The 19,734-nt window shown below is 38.3% G+C and overlaps 1 protein-coding gene across 3 annotated transcripts in view; it reads left to right on the forward strand.

The window, feature by feature from the left end:
- The first annotated feature begins 1,589 nt into the window (after positions 1-1,589).
- TENM1 (teneurin transmembrane protein 1) overlaps positions 1,590-19,734 on the forward strand; it is an 832,265-nt gene continuing 814,120 nt past the window's right edge. For 2 of the 3 annotated variants that reach the window (XM_074391609.1, XM_074391611.1), the window contains exon 1: positions 1,591-2,198. The gene's annotated coding sequence lies outside the window, so the exon portion shown is untranslated. Of the gene's footprint in view, positions 2,199-19,734 lie in introns of all 3 variants that reach the window. The other variant, XM_074391610.1, reaches the window with a different exon arrangement.

Raw genomic sequence — 19,734 nt, forward strand, 5'->3', positions numbered from 1 at the left:
ACTCGGCAATAGCTTCTCGCTATTTTGTCCTTGTTCTTGAGGAGGAGAATTTAAAACGTGCGTGCACACACACACACACACACACATTCACAAACGCCCTTCTTTCTTCACTTAAAAAAAGATTAGTAAACGTCCTTTGCCCGAACAATGTTCGACTCTTCACTCTTCTCTTTACTTAGAGGTCAGCAGCCCCTTGGGAGCACACGCGGTGCTCCCCTGCTGCTCTGCGCGCCCCCTACCTGCCTACGGCCGGGGTGGCGCCTCGGGGCAGGAGGCTTGGGAATCCGCTAGACTCCTGTTTCTACAGTTGGTGCAGCTCCCCTGGCTCGACACTTGGTATCTCCCACGGTCCTGCTCTCTCTGGGAAGCCGGAAAGAAGGCTGCTGTGGGCGTTGCCACCACCCCTCCCGGAACTGGATCCTGCTCCAAGGGGGTATCTATGCCTCCTACTTCAGACTCACATCTGGCCAAGCCGTGCAGATGTTAGCCGCTGGAGAGTGCCTCCGTGCGAAGCGCCCCAAGTCCCGAGCATGCCCAGTAGGACTCCTAAGGCCGCCGACACTAGTTTCTGGGAGTGTAGATTCCGCTTCTCCGCTTTTTCCAGGAAGCCGAGGAGGGTGGGGAGGGAGGGATCCAGGGCTTGGGGCACAGCGCTAGGTTCGCCAGAGTACGTGCCCCTTGCCAGGCTGGGTGAGGGGCGGAGCCGTTTAGGGAGCCCAGGAACCTGGGCGGCTAGGCAGGGCAGGATCCCTTAGCTCTCCCCTCTTCCCCCAACCACCTTCTGGGGGACGTTGTTACTGCTGATCTGATGCGCCGCCAATAGGCTGCAAGTGGCCGGCCGGCCTTGGCGCTCTGGGGTCACACTGTCAGCTGGAGGCAGTCGGAGCTGCATTCTCAGCGACCGACACACCAGAGCTTGTGGGTCGCTTACTCACCACATTCACGGTCTTTTGGCTTTTCTGGAAGGCAGGGGAGAGGAGAATAAGAGAAGGAAACCAAACAATTTATCTCCCTTCTCCCCGCTTTTTTTCCCCCCAAAGTTACTGGCGAAAGACTTCGCAGTCTAAGTCAGTCCTGAGGCTTTGTACATAGAAGCAGTGATTGTGCTACTGTGTGTGCGTGTGTGCGCCCGCGTGTGTATGCACGCGGATGTTTGTGTATGTCAAGACCAGGAAACACTGTCCCAGGCTGATCCTGGGGTTGACAAATACTCATCAGAACCGCCCCCCCCATCCCACCCTCACCGTCGGGAAAAAGTAATCAAAAAAAAAAAAAAAAAAAAAAAAACTGGTCATGTGGGTCCCTTAGCCAGGAATCTACCCACTGTGGTAGGAAATCTAAATTTTTTTGATCCACATTTCCTTCCTCTGCTCCCATATCCAGCTCTCTCCTTCCCCTCTCCACACTATAACGCCCAGATCTTTCTCATTTCGACTTCCTTTCCTCTGCCCGAGACCTGCTCCTTAAGCCCTACTCCTCCTTCTCCTCCTCCTCCCCCCACCTCCCCCACCTCCCATCTCAGCTGCGGCTAAAACCTGGAGTCTTGGGGAAAAGGAGAAGAAAAAAAAAAAAAAAAAAACTCGGCTGTGAAGCTGTCAAACCGGGCATGCTCAGTAGACAGGGCAGGTTTTTTGGTCTCGAGTAGCGGAGAAACATTTTTTGCAACACCGAGACCAGCCTTAGAGCGCGGCGGCGGCGGCCACGGCAGCATCAGCCCAGCCATCAGCGGTGCAGACGCCCAGCACCTGGGAGCGCGGCGAGCTTCGGCTCAGCTCGGAGTTCACCTCCGAGTGCCCCGGGGGCTGAGCTCACCCCTTCTGCTCTCTCACACACGAACACTCACACACACACACACACACACACACACGTACGTATATACACTGTCTCGCACACACAAACGATCCCGGGCGCAAGCACCCTTCTGGCAGCGGTCGTCGGCTGGTGCAATAGTAGCCAGGTTCGGTTCCTGCCTCTGGCGGCCGCCGGTTTAAAGCACCGCCGCCAGCAGCCGGAGGAGAGCAATGCGGGGGCCCGAGCGGCAGCTCGAACAGTAATGTGGATTTACAGTCGTTTCCCGCAGGAATCGGCAGAGACGCCCTAAGTCCCGGGCACTGACAGCGCCCGGCGGAGCTGAGCACCTGGCGAGGGGGCGGGGGAACCGCACCTGGGGACGCAGCCGAAACTTGCTCTTGGAAGAGGTAGGTGCGTTTCTCCTAGCTCCCACTTCATTCCTTCTCTCTCCCGCCCGCCACCCCCAACCTTCTACCCCAAGGACCACAGGCGAACTTCGCCCGGAGGCTGCAGGCGGCGGATGGCGGCTCCTGGCTGTGAGCGGCCGGTTGAGTCCGCTCTGGGACTACTGCCCGAGGTGGCAGAGCCTCCGCATCGTTCTTTTCCCGGTCTCCGCCGGCCCTGGGGCTCTGTACCGTCTGGGGCAGAAGGGAGGTCGGCCTTGTTCGTAGTTCAAGCTTCCAGCCGGCCCTGGGGACGCTGCCCTTCGAGGGCTCACTGGGCTTCCCCGGCGGCACTTTTGCGAACCAACTCCTTCAGTTCTGAGAGGGATCCCCCTCGCCTTGGCTCTCGCGTAGAGCCCAGGCACTCTAACAAGTGGACCTGGGTGCTTTGGGTAACGGTGGGAGGCTCTGTCTAAAAAGAAAGAAACGGGCGCTTCTCTGGCATTCCTCTAACCCTGGAGCGTTCGCCCGGGGCTCTGCCACTGGGGTCCAGGTCCTGCTGTCTCCCTAGAGAAGATGCCCAAGGGCTAGGACGCACTTTAGTACCTGTTTGCTTGTGAATTTCTATTTGAACCTCACTCAGGGAGCCCGGGTTCCCGAGGGAACTACAGGACCTACTTCTAACCTACGCCGCCGCCGTCGAGGGCCCCACCCGATGCTTCCTCCCTATACCTTTGTCAATCTTTGTCAAAAGAGACTATCATTATCAACCACGCAGTGCTCCGGAAGCCGTCGGTGTTGACTTTAACCATGCGCTCCAATGCGCGGGTTTGTGTGTTTCCGCATTTCATCCGGAGACCCGGTCCCTGAGATTCAGCAGTGGCCGGCACATCTGCCGAGCGCCAAGCACCCTCTAGGCATGCTTGGGGAAATGTAACCTCACTTTCTTCCACTCCATAACGGGAGGGTTGCCAATTCAGTTTTAGGATGCTTTGCCTAGAGGCGGAGAAGAGGAGATGGTTAGCGCTACTTGGTGAGTGGATGTGTTTGCAGTCAGGAGTGTATTTAAATATTTCAGTGAACCCGATGCAGGCGGTTGTTTAGAATTGCGGAGACAAACGATCTCACTCCACTAGTACATGTCTCCACTTCTGTGTAGCTACTGGGAGAGTAGGGGCGGGGGCGGGGGCTGGTTTGCAGCTCGTACTCGCCGTCGGCAGCTTCGGGTTGAGTAGATCTGCATCACTGCTACTGGCGATATGCTAATAGGGGTAGAAAAGCTCTACATCTCCAATATGAAACAATTGGACAGTAAACGTCCTGAACTTTGCCGGTTATTTCCTGGGATGCCAATCTGGATGTGTGTTTGAGGTGGCCCAAAGAAACACAAAGAGAAGTTCTCAGTGCCACAGAAAGGAAATTAGTAGCCATTTGGTTTTAGAGACCAAAAGGAAAGGAACCATCCCAGTGGTCTCTAATAGGTACTGTTAGATTAGCGTTTAATTGATTGCATTTGTGGTAAGTATCATAGGCAGGTTCCTTCAATTTCAGACTCTTGTTCTATGATTATAATTAACAAGCCAGGTAACAATGTACTGTAAGAATCAATTGCTACTCTTAACGTGTTTGAGGAGAACATTGCAAATGTCTGCTCTATTATAATTTTTGGCTGAAATATCCCGGTTCATCTTCCTAGTCCGAAGTCTTCTGATCTAGAGCAGTGGATACTCCAGTGTTACCAAGAAAGGGTACAGTCTAAGAGGGAAAGGCTTAACAAAATTAATGAAAAAACGATCCACACCTTTAACTTCTGCTCCATGATTACCCAGCATCTGCTTGCTTGCTCACCCCTGCCCCTTGCTCTTCATATCTGCAATGTGGGGAAAAAGGAATTTTCATAAGGCATAGTAAGACCCTCTAATTAAATAACTGGAGAAATAGAATCCCAAAAATGCCATTTTTGCTCAAGTTCATAAGACTATTTTTTGATGCATTAAATAATTTGCTATTACAAAGTTGAGGTTTTTAAGGGTAGTTAAAAGCTTTCAGGTATGCCAAAATAATGTTGAAAACTTTTCATGATTAAAGAAAGTCACAACAGGCATTTAAAAAGGGATCAGGTAATTTCCAAAATAATTCCATGCTCTAAATGTTATTTAAAAGTTTTCAGGTTGTTCCCCAGAATGTTTCTGAAAAACAGGTGTTTCTGTAAAACAACTCTATGAAGAAATGTTAACATTTTCATAATAACACCAGTAGAGTCCAGTCCTGAGAACAATGTCAGATACGTATAGTACAAAAATAAACAAATATTTTTGAATAAGTGAAGTAGTATTTTCCATTAGGTTTAGGTCCCAATTATGAATTAGGAATAGTCATATCATTTGACAAAATATATGCAGTGAGGCTAAAGGAAAGAATGTTTTGTAGAATCATTGTGCTGTAAAGGTGATTGAAATTTCAAATATTCAAACATATAAGTGTATTAAAATAAAATTATATTATACATATCATCCCATTCAAAGGCCTAATTCAGTCTGAATACCCTAGAAGTCTTAGTGTTTCAGTTTTGCTATTATATGTGTAAGTAATACCGACGTAATCAGTTTCCCTCACAGTCATTGAACCTTTCTGATACCTTTACTACAAAGATTTTTGCTGAAGTAGAACAGTCTAGCATTCAAGTTTATTCTGTACAATATTACCTTAAATTGTCAAACTGTGAAACATTCCTGATAAATTGTTCCTGAAAACAGAAAATTAGTAGAAATTTATTTTCCATGACAGCCTTAAAAACTTCAAAGTGGTAAGAAATTTTAGTGTTAATTAACAAAACAAAAAATTTTCACATCTATGTTAGACATAGACATTTAGAATTCATATAATTTTTCCTTGAAGATTGCTTTTCCTAAGTCAGTCAGTTTCAGATTGAAGTACAGTTATCAAGTACTTGGTATAGATTATGGTTAATAAGTCCTCTAAAGTTTCCCAAACAAGTTAATTATTATGATTTATGCATTTATTTATTTACTTGCTTATAAATGACCAGAGGTCAAAAGAAGACCAGTACTTTGAATACCTGACGCAGTGATTTTTTTTTTGATGAAAACAAATTTTCTTATAGTACTCATATTTTTTCTCTCTCGTACGCACACACACACACGGAGCAATTGCTTGTGATTGCCTGGCATCAGATATAAAATATGTATAATAGCTTTATTAAAAATATATATATTTCTTAAATTGCTGTGGATTTTAACCTCAAAAGTAATAATCCATGTGTATTTAAAAATCTTCCCATCACTGAACATGTAGACGAAAGGTTTAAACTGGATTCCTAGTATGACTACAGGCAGATAAAATATACTATAAGATACAGAATTTAGCACTTCTGACCAACAGCATATACCCACGACTGGAAGTATAACTGCTGATTATAAAAATTAAAAGGAATCAAATTTCAGAAATGCTCCCATATACCACAATTGCTTTAAATCATCTGCAGGTTCTGAGTATTAGATTAAATCACTATTTTGAATGGAGATTACTATTATTTTTCCTTCCCCAAAAGGTGAAATATTCTGAATCCTGTCTTAATATATTATTTTTATTCCTGTTTTACATTGATTTTTTTTTTTAGAACAGAGGAAAGTAAATATCAAATAGAAACAGCTAGAACCATGCTTAGTTGGAGCAGGTGAATGCTATAAAAGGCTTCACGCAGCTTTTGATTATTCTTAACAACCTTGATGGCCAACCATAGGTGTCTGTTCAGTATTCGGTGCTCTGTTATGGCAATTTATATAATGTATAGAGATTTTGTAGTTTGCTAGACGTGCTGTGGTACAATTTAGCAAGACCAGCGAAATTGCTTACATTTGCAACCCATGAAAAATAGGGCCGAGGATACTGGAATATGATGGCATAGACTGAAAATTATTATATAACAGTATTTATATCATTTGCACTGCTAATCTTTCTGTATACAAATTAAGCTAATTTTGAGAAGTAAATATTTTTACAGGTGATGTGGATCCCTAATACTGTAAAATAGTAACATAGAGTCTAATAAATGAAGCCTATTAGATTCTTATGTAACTTCAGGACCCATTTCAAGGCCTGGAAGTATAATCTTGGATAATTTACAATTTAAAAAATTATTCTAAATTGTACTTCCTGTCTGAGCCTCCACATTAGGTAAACAATAGCATATGGTAAAACATGCATATATGCCAACTAACCACTACCTCTTGGATGATGTTTTTAATGTGATGTAATGATTCTGAATTATTGGATTTTCTACCCCCCCCCATTCTAAGAGTTGAGAAGTTAATTGGTAAATGGACACATGAAAATGTGTTAGAAATCTCTTTTCACATGAGTGGATCATCTCCTGTGAAGCTTGTACTTGGAGCTTATGTTTATGATAGATATGTGCCAAGGTTAATATTTTTTCTCTGGGTACTTATGACAAATTTGTATGACAGTACTAGGTGACACCCAAATATGTGAGTACACTATTCTGTCAACCATCCAGCTGTTTGGGGTGACAAACATCTGGTTGACAACATTTTTTACTTAGTTTCTGGGTGTTTTGGAGTCACTTAATAGGCCGATGACCCTTAATATCTATGTCAAAAGAGAAAGAAAAAATAAAATAAAGCACTTTAAAATACATGTAAAATATCTTAAACACTCTTGGGTTACTATAAATGCCCAATGAATTAAAAGCCACCGTGAATCTACAGCCTTCTATAAAATGTATAAGGAGATGTTGCTTTTATTCTCCAGCAATTACAGGAACACACTGACCTTTACAAAAGCCAGGAAATTAAAAACTTTAAGTTAAATTCTATACTCTACTCCCCCTGCCCTGACCCCACCCCTGCCCCCTGTACTGATTCATTAGTTTAAAGAAATTGACTTAAGGGGCTTGATACATTGGCTTCTTAAAATTTCCTGTACCTCATTTTCCACTGATTCTGCTACTGCCATGGAAACTAGATGGGACAGACAGCTGGGAGTCACTAATTCAGAATGGGAATCTGCTTGTTAATTTAATTTCATGCCAGCCTGTTGGTCCCTGAAAGTAACTGTAAAAGGCTGGGGAATTGAATTTGCTAGAAATAAATGATTAAGCTGAATGAAAAATCAGTGCCATCTCTGTCATTTTCCTGAAGATCTTACTACAACCCTCTTTGTCCCTATGCTAGCAATTTTTTAAAAATAATCACAGAAAGAGAAGCTTGATTTGTGCATTCCTATTGATATGCATGTATTTTATGGAGCTTTTTTTTTCTAATAGAACATTCAAAGCTGTAAAATAGTTTCATAATACTATTACTATGTTCTTTTAAATTATGATTTTGTAGACTTTGAAGAAGCCTAGTTACTGATGATAGTAAAACTTAATATAAATGATGCTTAAATTTTCCAGTAGGATTGGTTGCTTTTCCTTTTCAAATAAAAAAAAAGTCTCATTAAAATATCTATGCCCCATTTTTATTACAGAGACCAAATGTATTTGAATATATATATTTGAAATTTGCAAAACAGTCATTTTACCAGTGACCAGAAAGCATAGTGATTGTTTTAATTTTAATTGACTAAGTTGTAAATTAATAAGAAGTCAACAATGAGGAAATTGCCTTTTAATGTTTCTCATATTCTGCTGTAATGTTTTTGTGGCTGATTATGACTTATGAAATTAAATTTTGGAATCACAATCGCTATAATGAACTGAATTGCAATCCATGTCAAGTCTTTTGCAATAGCAGCTAAGGTCCTGAGAAACTAGTATTATTTTTCTGTCAACTTGTAGCTGTAAACAAATTTCTGTACTATGGCTGAGAGAAGATCTTTGATAATAAAACAAAGAATGGAAAGATAGACAGATGTAAAGGTCAGAAGTATTTTTCTGTTTTAAAGTGAATAAAATTTCAAAATATGTATATTCAAGGTAGAATTATTAATGATAGAATGAAGCAGTTACTCTAAAGTTTAGGTTATATAATATCCACATTTTTACAGTTTAGGGAATACTGAGAATATCAGTATTCAGTTGTTGGGTGTTGAATTCCACGTATTTTATTGATTGGTTTATTTTTGTTATCTAAACTATATATGTGTGATATAAAATCTGACTAAAACTTTTAAAAAAGGGATAATCATCAGGGAACATACACAATTCATAATATCTGTATCTTCTGTGTCATGTCAGTTTCCTCTAACCTCTCAACAGACACTTGCGTTTGGATGAACAATGGAAAAATTCATTCATTAATCTGGATGGTTCCAGTTTCCACTGTTTATTCAAATGCTAGTTTTTAATGGTGCTAGAGACTCGGTTTAGCTTTTGAAATCACTTTATTTTTCAATTTTTCTATTTAGATGAAAGGTATTATAAATATTCAGGATGCTAATGCAATTTATACATATATATGTAACTTTAAGTAGAATTCCTATATGGTTATATTAAAGAAAATCAATTTTCATTTTAATATTTTAATGTTTGGAATCAATTTCATGTTTTTAATTGCCTGTATGAATGACGGTTTTTAACCAGCCAAAATAAAAGTACATGGCTATCAGTTTGCATAGTTCAGGGAAAATCTGATCACTGGCTAAGGTCAAAGAGAAAATTTCCCAGTTGCATGGTTTTGCATAATTGGTGGATTCTAAGTGTGTATATTACCTCTAATGTCTCTATCTGGTTTAGACACCTGTCAAAGAGAAGGTGCCAGATTAGATAGACAACTGGTTTATTAGATATTGCAATCCCTATGTCCCAGCTGCATACAGACATTTTAAGAAAACTCTTCAGTTGTTCAGAGAAATTAGAAAAAGATACTGCAGATGGCTTATCTCAATAATCCAGGTTTTTTCGGGTACATTTAAAATTAAATGTCCTAAGAGATGATTAATTCAGGAAGGTTATTGATAATGAACTCATCTTATGCTACACATCCTCTGCACCTATGATGATACCTTATTAAAGGTGTTTCAATCTTGCTAATTACCACCTGTGTTTAAATATAGAGGTGTATAAATACACTATAACTACACAGTGGCTGAAAGCCTTCTAAACCTAAAATTTTGGTCCTGTTTTTAGCTTACTCAATTCCTATCAACAAAATGTTTGTGATCAACATTTTGAATTTATACTCTGTGCCTTACCCCCTCCTGCCTTTAACATTAATGATTTTCTTTTTTAAAGCTGCTCTGCTTAATTGCAAGTATTTGAGTGATATTGATGTGTGATCTACTGCTCTATTATCTAGCCCAAAAATGTGTTTGTGTTTATGTGTGTGGAGCTGATATTTTTAAAAATGAATATTTATGAAAACATACAAACATTTTGGATAAGGATTTCATAAGCATCATTTACAGACACCTATAAGTACATCACTTACTTACTCTATACTTCAAATGAATATGTTTTTTCGTGACTGTGACTCATAAGCTTAAAGCTTTAAGCAATATAGGAAAGCATTTTCAGAATTGTGAAGCAAATCAAAAAAAGAAACTTTTTTGGGGAAGATAGTATTAATTTCACTAATGAGATCTAGTGACTGCTAAGGGAGAAGAACTGTGCAGTTGATTAGCCAATTGCTACTTATTGCTGAGACTTGAGAATATTCTTACATTTTAAATTATCAATAAAATCACTCTAATTCCTTCCTTCTGCTTTCTTCCCTCCCTCCCTCCCTTCCTTCCTTCCCTTTTCTTCCTTCCTTCCTTTCTTTTTTTTCTTTCTCTTTTTCAACTACTTTTAAGGGTTGAGTTGGTATACAGTTTTAAGCACGGAAATTGGCTTTAGGATACTCACTGAAATATTGGGAGTAATTATTCTTTCTATTCTTTTTCTGATTCTGGCCAATTCTTTTTATATGGTCCAGATAATTATAAGCATAATATATTATTATTTATATTGTTTTCAGTTCATACCTTCTTTCAGTTATCTTGAGTAGGGGCTATAATAACACACTGATTTACTGGGTTGATATTCTTATTTTATTTTATTTTATTTTATTTTATTTTATTTTATTTTTGAGACGGAGTTTCGCTCTTGTTACCCAGGCTGGAGTGCAATGGCGCGATCTCGGCTCACCGCAACCTCCACCTCCTGGGCTCAGGCAATTCTCCTGCCTCAGCCTCCTGAGTAGCTGGGATTACGCACACGCGCCACCATGCCCAGCTAATTTTTTGTATTTTTAGTAGAGACGGGGTTTCACCGTGTCGACCAGGATGGTCTCGATCTCTTGACCTCGTGATCCACCCGCCTCGGCCTCCCAAAGTGCTGGGATTACAGGCTTGAGCCACCACGCCCCGCTGATATTCTTTATTATAGATTTACTCTGTTTATGTACTCATAAGCTACTAGTATATTTGTGATTTATTGTTCATGTTTAGTCTAATAAAATCTCAACACTTAGGTGTGACACCATTTATTTTTGGCTTGGAATTCATGAAGTGTCAACACAAGGATGCTACATTTTCTTCATTGTTTTGTTCTTTTCCCTGTTTGAAATACTGCTTTGATGAAACATTGGACAACTTGTGAAAGTGAGGTAATTTGAATATAAACAATTAGAATTCAGAGCAAGGGAAATATTTTAACCAGTAATTTAACAGGGAAGAGAGAAAATTTTAACAATATATTTCTGTAAAACATGGAATAAAGCATCCTTAAGAAATATAAAACAGCAATAGACATATTGAAAGAACATTGGTCCCAGATATTTAGCAAAATACGTGGGACTACTTTATTGTTAAAAAAAAAAAAGACAGAAAAAAAGATAACATTTACACTGATAATCTGTGACAATGGGTCTTGAAGTCTCCTGTTTCCACAGAGGCACTCCAAGTCTCGTACTGGTCGCTCCTTTTACTAACGACATCAGTATTATATAGTTTTGGTTATACATCATAGAATAATTTTCATGAAGGAAAATTTTCATTTGCCCATTCTTCCATCATTCGTTTACTATTTGTCAAATCTTCATTGCCTCTGTTTACCTGGTGCTACAGAGACATTAAAAAAAAAAACATCTTTGGGAGACAGATACATAAGCATACTCTGATTATATAACAAATGCTGTAGTAGAGGAATAATTAGAATGCTCTCAAAATTCAAAGGTTGCATTTTATAAATAATAGGTTATTTTAATTGATTCTTAAAGAATGTCTGGGATTTTTTAAATCAGAGAATATGGAGAACAACATTCCACATGGCCTCAGGACTCTGAAAGGGCACAAGGTTAAATTAGCAATGAGGAATATCAATCTAGGACAAGAGAGTGCCATTTTATTTCCTATCCAGGCCTGGGGAACAGAGGTCAGGTATAACATCTTATTTTATTTCCATTTATGTGCCTGACTTACAGAAGAGGCTTAGTACATGTTTGTTGAGTGAATGAATGGGATGGATTGGTATTTTGCTACATGGAGATAATCCTAGAAAGTGGTGCTTTTCCTGAAGTTTATCCAAAATTATACAGTGTACTATATTGTAATAGAGTCAACTGAATGAGATAAGGGGATTTAAATTGAGGGCAAGGTGAATCAACCTTGTTTTAGAAAAACATCACCAGTATGGAGGAAGGATTGAAGTAGATTAAGAGTATAGTAGCAGGAAGACCAACAGAGAGGCTGTGCTGCAACTGTGACCAATGATGAGGATATGAACCAAGGCAGTGACAACAAGGATGGAGAGGAGTGGACAAATTTGAGAACCACTCATATGGTAGAATCAATGAGTTTTGGAAATTGACTAAACTTAGGGCGTGAGGAAGAAAGAGGGAGTGACTGAAGCTTTTGGCTTTGGAAACTACGTAATGCCATTAAGCATTATAGGGAACACAGAAGAAAAAGTTAGTTTTAGGGGATAATGAGGTCAGGTTTGAACTTATTCAACATGAGACATTACCTAGACATCCAGATGGAGAAGGATTGTGCTAGATGGAAATTATAGATCTGGGCTGGGTAGAGTGGCTCATGCCTATAAGCCTAGCAGTTTTGAAGGCCAAGGAAGGGGGATTGCTTGAGCCCAGGAGTTCGAGACCAGCTTGGGCAACATAGTGAGGCCCCATCTCTGTTTCTAAAAAAGTTAGCTGGGCATGATGGCGCATGTCTTTAGTCTCAGCTACTCAGCATTCTGAGGTGGGAGGATTGCTTGTCTTGCCTGGGAGGTTGAGACTTCAAGTGAACCATGATTGTACCACTGCACTCCAATCTAAGTTACAGAGCAAGAGTTTGTTTAAAAAAAATACAGATCTGAAGATAAAGTCTGGAATTACATATTTGGGTGCAATCAATCAATACCGTAGTTGAAATCATAGGGACAGGTAGGTGACCTTGACCTTAGGTAGAGAGTATATACAGTCATCCTTTGGTATGTCCAGGGGCTGGATTACAGGAGTCCCCACCAAGATACCAAAACCCACAGACAGTCAAGTTTATTATATAAAATGGTATAGTATTTGCATATGACCTAAGTATATCCTCCAGTATACTTTAAGTCATGTCTAGATTACTAATAATACCTGATACACCAGATGCAATGGTGTGCATGCCTGTAGTCCAAACTACTTGGGAGGCTGAGGCAGGAGGATCCTTCAATCCCATCAGTTTGAGTCCAGCCTGGGCAACATAGAAAGACCCCATCTCTAAACAAATAACCTAGTATAATACCTATACATCACTTTATTCACATGGATTCAACAAAGTACTTGCTGTGCAGCAAATTCAAGTTTTGTTTTGGGAACTTTGTGGAATTTTAAAAAATATTTTTGATGCACATTTGATTACATCTACAGATGGTGGAACTCATGGATACAGAAGGTTGACTGTTTAAAGCAAAAACAGAAGCAAAGATGAAATCTTGAGAAACACTGCACTTAAGAGTTTAGTGAAATAAGAGGAGCCTTCAAGAGAGAGGAAATTAGAATAAGATCAGAAAGGTGGAAGGCAAACAAGATAACAATAAAATAGAAGCTAAGGGAGGAAAGAATTTTATACATCCCATTTGGGCAAAGACACAAAGATAATTTATAAAAGAGGAAATAGAAATGAGAGGATGGAAAAAAATAAATGTGAAAAAATCTTCAACCTTTGGTAATCAACGTAAGTGCTATTCAATGAATATAAAGTTTCTCTTATGCAAGGCTAATAAGTTCTAGAGATCTTCTGTACAATGTGGTACCTTAAATGGCAATACTGTATTGTACACTTACAATCTTAAGAAGGTAGATCTCATGTTAAATATTCTTACCAAAATAAAGTACATGTATACATACAAATTAGAAACAATAAATACCTGTTTATTTTAAAAATTTAAATAATGCTTAGTGCAATTGTTCAAGTCCCAAATGTTAGTCATTTTTCATTTCTGTTTTTTAACTTCCAACACCTAACCAATTAACAAATGTTGACTCTGCCTTCAAACTATATTCTTTATCTGTATAATTTTCTTCTCATTCATTACTAATACCTTAGAACAAACCACCATCATTTCTTACCTGGACTACTGAAACAGCATTCTAATTGATATCCCTAGATCCATCCTTGGTCCCAAATAGTTTTTCACACAGCAACGAGGATGATCATTTTAAAACTGAAACAACATCTTATGATTTGCCTGCTCTCTGGCTTCCAAAAGTTGACTTCTCATGATACTTTAAAAAACTTAAAAAGTTTTAAAATCTTTACAGGGACCTACAAGGCTTTACATGATTTGGTCACTGACTCTTTGTTGGACTTCATGTCTTACTAGCTCCCCCCTCAAACATTGCTCAAAACATTCTACTCATATTGCCTTTTGATTTGTTCTTTAAACACGCCATGCGTTCTTTTTTTTTTTTTTCTCAATGCTTTGTGCCTGCTTTTTTCTCTGTCTGAAATGATTTTTCTCCAAGACTTCTGCAGATTTTACTTTTGTTTTAAAATAAAGAACAGAAGTTTATTTTCTCACAGTTCTGGAGGCTGGGAAGTCCAAGATGAAGGCACTGATATTCACTGCTGGTAGGGGTTACTCCTTCTGCTTCCAAGATGGTGCCTTGTTGCTATGTCCTCCAGAGAGAAGTACCCTGTGTCTTCACATGGTGGAAGTTAAAAGGGCAAAAAAAAAAAAAAAAAAAAATAGCCTAGGTCCTTCCCGAGGGTAGAGCCCTTACGTCTTAATCACTTCCCAAAAGGTCCCGCCTTCTAATACTGTTGCATCCAGAATTAAGTTTAAACAAGAATATTTGTGCGGACATAAACTATCAAACAATAGCAGTATATGCTAGATCCTTTTTGACACTTTCAGGATCACACCACCATAACAATGTCACCAAACAAGGAGGATGGAACATTCTAACATTACTAACACATATGGCATGCTTCCTAGCCAAAGCAGTGTTCTAAGGGCTTTATATGTATTAACCCATATTAATTTTAATTTTCATTCAGACCTCTACAGGTTTACTTCCTCACTTCATTCAGATCTTTGATCAAATATTCTTTCATCATAGTGGCCTACTCTGACCATCCTATGTAATGAGCTTTATTGTCCTTCATTTTCTATGCCTTTATCAGCTTCTATTTTTCTTTATATTACTCATCATTACCTGGTATCATACTGTATTTTTATATTATCCACTCTTCTAGAATATTAGTTCCTTGAGGGCATGAACTTTGTTTCTTTTTTGCTCACTACTATATCCATATCACCTAGCACAGGTGATACATAGTGCCTGATACATAGTAGGTGATTAATAAATATTGGTTGAGTAAATTAATAACGAATAAGGACATGATGAAACATTAGTTAGTGTAGGTTTGGCAGTTTGCTGCAAAAGCCTTAATAATGTTCATATCAGTAATTCTACCTCTGGGATTTTGTCCGAAAGAAGTAATATGAAATAAAGAAGAAACTTCATTTCAAAGATTTTCACCAATCATTATTTGTGATAACAGAAAATACAAAGAAACATAAATGTTCAACAAGGCATATGCTATGTGACGTATAATATATCTAAACAAGGCATACATAATGGCCATTTAAAAGTATGTTTACAAATATTTTAAGATAAAAGGAAAATGTTTCTGTTATACTACCAAAATGATAAAGCAAGGTATAAAATTTTATGTATTCAATATGTAAGAAAGAAAAAAGACTTGAAAAAGAGACACAAAAAGTGCTAAAAATTATTATTTCTTATTGAAAAAGGTGGATGATAGGTTTTTATTTCCTTTATTTATATTTTCCAAATGTTCTGTAATTTGTATAACTTTTATTTTCAGACAGTGTATTTACAAAACAAAGGAAAAAAAACAAAAAACCATAAAAATAAATATTGTCGTATTAGAAGTGAGGTTTGGGAATAAATGACAAAGGAGATAAACCCATTCTTCTTGAGTGATGTTGCTGGAGGGAGAGGAATATGCCAATTTTAACTGAGACCAACTATTCCATGACTTTGTTTTGAAGAGGACTACAGATGGGAAAATAATCAAGATGCAGTGATCTGATCTGGTCTTCACTCACTAGAGAACAAAAGAGGGCCGAACTTATCCTGCTAGGATTTGAACAGGATGGTCAAGGGAAATTATACAAATTAAGTCTTCTTCATATTGCCGTGGAAAGCACTAGGAATTCGCTTCATGTAAAACCGTAGTGATTGCTCACTATATTTCTTCATGTCATGTAGTAAAAACAATTAAGTGAAGTTAGACTATAGATGACTTGGCCATTCAGCCAGTCACCTCTAATGGAAAAGAAGAAAAATAGCATTGACAAGTTTTGGCAAGTCTCATCATTAGAAATGCCTATATTGCCAGAAAGAAAAGAAGCTTCAGCCAATAATGTCAACCTAGAAGTTCTCTAGGCCTTGAGGAAGAAAGTGACAATTCAGAGTGTTGCAACATTAATTGTCTGAGAGCACCGATCATTGTAATGAGGAAACTGTCTCTTTTATTAAGACGATTATTTTCTACCAAGTCTTTGAGTAAATGTTCCATTAGAAAAATAGCATTAGGAGTTTCAAAGCATATATAGTGATGTAAAGATATACTCATTAATAAAATAAAGTGTGACCTATATGCAGCCCAAAGTCCCTCTATAATAGAAATGGCGTTAATATAGGTATAATTACAGTATAATTGAGTAATTATTTTTAAAAAGTAAAAATTTGTATCATTTTCTAAACTAATGGAAATTATACTTTTAAAATATATTTGAGAAAGATATCCATACACGTATGCATATTCACATTATGTGCATATTCATATATACATATATTTTTTGATGTCAACATCTTGAACCAGGCTTTTAGACCCTTCTACTCACCTCCAATTTATGCATTTTATCTCCATAGCCAATCTCTGCTGACAGTTATAAGAGGCTGAGAACTGAAGGAAGTAGAATATTATTATCTGTATAGGAAGAAACAAGAGGCAGTGGTGCTAATTAAGGTCCAGGCTAGATGATCTCTTAATGAGCTGTCCACGTTTGGACATAGGACTCTGCTTGCAGGATCTAGCCTATCTCCAAAAGCAATAGTCAGTCCTGTGAGATGTATTTTTAACATTTGTATAATAGCTTCTGCTGTTTTTGCCTCTGGTATGCATTATTTGGCTGAGTTCAGTGATGGTCCTGTCAAACATTCTAATTTATTTTTCTTAAATGGTAGTTAGCCTACATTTAGTATTAAGACAGTGAACAGTTTCTTTTTTTGGAAATAAACTCTTGAGTGGAATAGAGAGAGAAAGGGCGAGGGAAGTTGTACATGTTCGAATTGGTAAGTGATGGCAAGTAACTTGTGGTATCTGACATAGACCAATTTATTAACTGGCCTTCTCTAATCATAAATGGGGTAGCACACTCCTAAAGGAGCCAGCTTGAAAACAATGGAGAAGTGAGCAGAGAAGAGCTATATCATTTTGAAGCCCCCTTTCCCCCCAGTCTTCTCTGTATCTCACCAAGGCAAAATGCTACATATTGAGCAGTTTATTTTTTAAAGCATTTTTTGCTAGTCTCCTTGCAGAATCAGCCTGATGTATATGAAGCCAATTTCTACAGACTTGCTCTGGTATATGCAGCACAAGAGCCAGAAATATGTATTTTTTTTTTGTAGTCTGGATCTAAGTACTTTCTGAAATGTCTTCCCTTAAAAGATTCTAACTTAGCACTATTCTGGAACCACATGAACATTTGAGCAGAACTACGTCTTTTTGGAGCAACGTTAACAGTGATGAAAAATGCACATCAGGCAATTAGATTGCAACTAATCAAGAGCACCACTTCAGCCTAGTATGAATGATTTATATATAGTGCATTGGATATGGAGATCATCAGTAATAATATGATACCCTGTTGTCATTATAAGGTCACCTTGGTGATCTTTGTAAGATATTTGTAAGGTGACAATGATGTTATTGACCTACATTTTAAACATTACATTTAAGTATTGTTTCCTGTCTTGATTTACTGGTAAAAATTTTAATTTGTTTGCTCTTACTACTGAGATTTTTCCTCAAATATAAAAATAATAGGTTTTGGGATTACTTCATTAATAAATTGAGGCCACAAGATTAATTAAGTGCCAACCATAAAATATTAGAATGTTAAATTTTAAAGTTTCTTTTTTCTTCTGCTTTAATTTACACACTACCTTTTCTTTCTTTTCTTTTTTCTTTTTGTAGAAAAGGTCTCTCTCTGTCATCTAGCCTGCAGTGGATAACATTCCAGCTCACTGCGGTCTCAACCTCATAGCTCACTGTAGCCTCACTGCAGCCTCAATCTTCTGACTGAAATGATCCTCCCACCTCAGCCTCCAGAGTAGCAGAGACTACAGGCACATAGCACAATGCCTGGCTAATATTTTTATTTTTATTTTTTATTGTAGAGACAAGCTTTCACTCTGTTGGCTAGACTGGTCTCAAACTTGTGTACGCATGCGATCCTCTCACCTTGGCCTCCCAAAGTGCTGGGATTACAGGCATGAACCACCCTGCCTGGCCCACACTGCCTTTTCCAAAATGGATTTTTGAAGAATTAAAAACATATAGTAACTTTCTATATACAAGTAATGTATGTTTATTCTAAGAAAGTTAGAAAATGCAGATACACAGAAAGAAAACCATATATAATTTACATACATATATATCTTTTTCTAAGCTGGACTCACATTGTGATTATAATGTACTTATTAAAAGAAATATTTTTGAACACCTTTCTACGTGAATAAAATATATTACATATGTGCATACACACAGACATATATAAACCACACATAAACACACAGACCTATACACAGAGAGACAGAGACAGAGACAAAGAGAGACAGAGTTGAAAAAAACCCCAAAAAATTAAAAGGAAAATTTATAGTCCCCTTTCCCACATCTCTTCCAGAATGTCATTTAGAAGCAGCAAATTAAAGACATACATAGAAATTATGTGAAGTGATCATTAGCATCTAACAATTCCCATATTATGTTTAGTGGCTGCTTAATAATCCATCATATAAATAAATCCTTGCTTTATTTAACCAGACTCCCATTATTGGATATTTAGGCAATTTTCAATATTTGTTACTATAAAAACATCATGAAAATTTCTTATACATACCTCTCTTTATATATCTCTGATAATTCCTTTTGAAATGTTTAAATGTAAAATAACTTGATTACAAGGAATACATATTTTTAAGGGTTTTGGTACCTACTGACAAGTTGCTCTTCATAAATATTGCACCAGTTTTACAACCTTACATTACTTACTGATGATGACTTCTTTTTTTTTTTCAACCTTACATTACTTACTGATGATGACTTTTTTTTTTTTTTTTTTTTTTGAGACAGATTCTTTGTCACCAGGCTGGAGTGCAGTGTTGTGATCTCAGCTCACTGCAACCTCTGCCTCCTGGGTTCAAGAAATTCTCTGCCTCAGTCTCCTGTGTAGCTGGGATTATAGGCAGCCACCACCACACCCGGCTAATTTTTGTATTTTTAGTAGAAGCAGGGTTTCACCACCTTGGCCAGGCTGGTCTTTAACTCCCGAGCTCGTGATCCACCCGCCTCAGGCTTCCAAAGTACTGGGATTACAGATGTTAGCCACTGTACCTGGAATGAATGACTTTTTTTTAACTTCATATGTTAAAAATTCAGGTGACTTCATGTTGGGTGTATCTAAATCAGAGGAAAAAGTATCTCTGTTAAGTGGAGTAAATTAGTTGGGATCATTATATAATAGCACAGCTCCTTCCTTAGCACCAAGCATGGGACATGGGACACTGTCTTAGTCTATTTGTCATGCCATAAAGGAATGCCTGAGGCTGTATAATTTATGAAGAAAGGAGGTTTATTTGAGTCACAGTTCTGCAGGCTGTAAAGAAGCATGGCAACCGAATCTGCTTCTGATAAAGTCTCAGGGAGCTTCCACTTATGTCAGAAGGTGAAGGGGAGCAGGCATGTGCAGAGATTAAATGATGAAAGAGAGGAAGAGAGAGAGAGAGAAGGTTCCAGGCTTTTTTTTTTTTTTTAAACCAGCATTTCTCATGGGAACTAGGAGTGAGAACTC

Source organism: Saimiri boliviensis, chromosome X (assembly GCF_048565385.1).
Source record: "Saimiri boliviensis isolate mSaiBol1 chromosome X, mSaiBol1.pri, whole genome shotgun sequence".
Taxonomy (NCBI): domain Eukaryota; kingdom Metazoa; phylum Chordata; class Mammalia; order Primates; family Cebidae; genus Saimiri; species Saimiri boliviensis.